The sequence below is a fragment of the Zea mays genome, chromosome 1, assembly GCF_902167145.1.
Source record: "Zea mays cultivar B73 chromosome 1, Zm-B73-REFERENCE-NAM-5.0, whole genome shotgun sequence".
NCBI classification, from domain to species: Eukaryota; Viridiplantae; Streptophyta; class Magnoliopsida; order Poales; family Poaceae; genus Zea; species Zea mays.
Genome location: NC_050096.1, coordinates 188,692,636 through 188,693,975, shown reverse-complemented (window position 1 = coordinate 188,693,975; position 1,340 = coordinate 188,692,636). Strand labels below are relative to the sequence as shown.

General features: G+C 34.9%; 1 non-coding gene across 1 annotated transcript; it reads right to left on the bottom strand.

The window, feature by feature from the left end:
- Positions 1–497: 497 nt before the first annotated feature.
- Positions 498–699, bottom strand: LOC111590664 (U2 spliceosomal RNA). The gene has a single exon (XR_004855709.1). It is a non-coding gene; the product is annotated as a U2 spliceosomal RNA (small nuclear RNA).
- Between the last annotated feature and the right edge of the window lie 641 nt (positions 700–1,340).

Genomic DNA, 1,340 nt, shown 5'->3' with positions numbered 1-1,340 from the left:
GTTGTTTAGTTCCTTGAGACTAAACTTTAGTTCTTCCCCTAAATCTTTAAGGGGATGTTTAATTTTTAGGGACTAATTTTTAGTCCCTCTATTTTATTTCATTTTAGTATATAAATTGTCAAATATGAAAACTAAAACTCCATTTCAATTTCCGTATTTGGCAATTTATAAAATAAAATAAAATGGAAGGACTAAAAATTAATGTGCTTTGAAACCAAACACCCATTTAGTCTATTCAAGTCTCTAAATTACCAAATATGAAAACTAAAAGGGAACAAATCAATTTTCATCCACTCTCTTAAGTCATGTTTTTAGTAATTTAGGGACTAAAAAATGAAGAACTAAAGTTTAAAGGATTTTTGGTTCCTGTATTTGACAATTTAACGACTAAAATAGAATAAAATAGATGGACTAAAAATTAGTTCTTAGAAAACAAACACCTCCTTAGTCTTATATAGAACCAAACTAGTATAATACACGTGCGTCAATCGTATTTCATGTTATTGGTTGAGAGGGCGAGGCTGTACCCGCAATACAATCAATGGTTGAGCGAAGTAAACCAGTCGTACACACCCTCCCAAAAAATATCAATAGTAAATAAATTTAATACCAAAGTGAGCATATTGTCTATAGACCATATATTAAATTGATAAGAATAAACATTACATTTTATTTTAGTCAAAAGACTGAGAAAGATATGAGTTGATAAAGAACTTAATCCCTATTTCGTCCTCCTTCAGCTAACAGGGTGTTCCTATATGTGTAGAGCTTCCTGTCATATTGGACTTGGTGGCTTCTCATGGTCTATATATGGTGTAACAACCTCGATGACTTATAACTTAAGACATTGACTCCATATAAACACACGGTATGCCTGCCGGTTTTAAAGACTCACAACATGTTCCACTGAACCTATGTTTTTTATTTTCTCTTAGGCACACGCATTAAACATACAATTCATGGACATATAGAACCATAAAGATGTCTCTGGCTTTTGCACAATAATCTGATAGAGAAGAAAACGTGCCTCAACAATTATCAAACAGAGGTCATCGAGGGATTCATAATGCAGCATGCATGAGCCACGCATGAGTTGATCGGTGTCCAGTATCGTCTTGTGTCATGCACGAGCGGTGGTAAATTCTGATCTAGCTACCAGAAATAGATGAGCTAATGAACTAAATGCCTTGAACAACAACCATCCACTATGTATATGTCGTCCATGCTTTGCATCGGAAGGCCACCAACCATCTTTATCTCGTTTCCAACTGGCCTAGCTCTGGCGAAACAATACACGCTCAACTTCGAATGGAGATACAATAAAATGATCGCCAAGGACC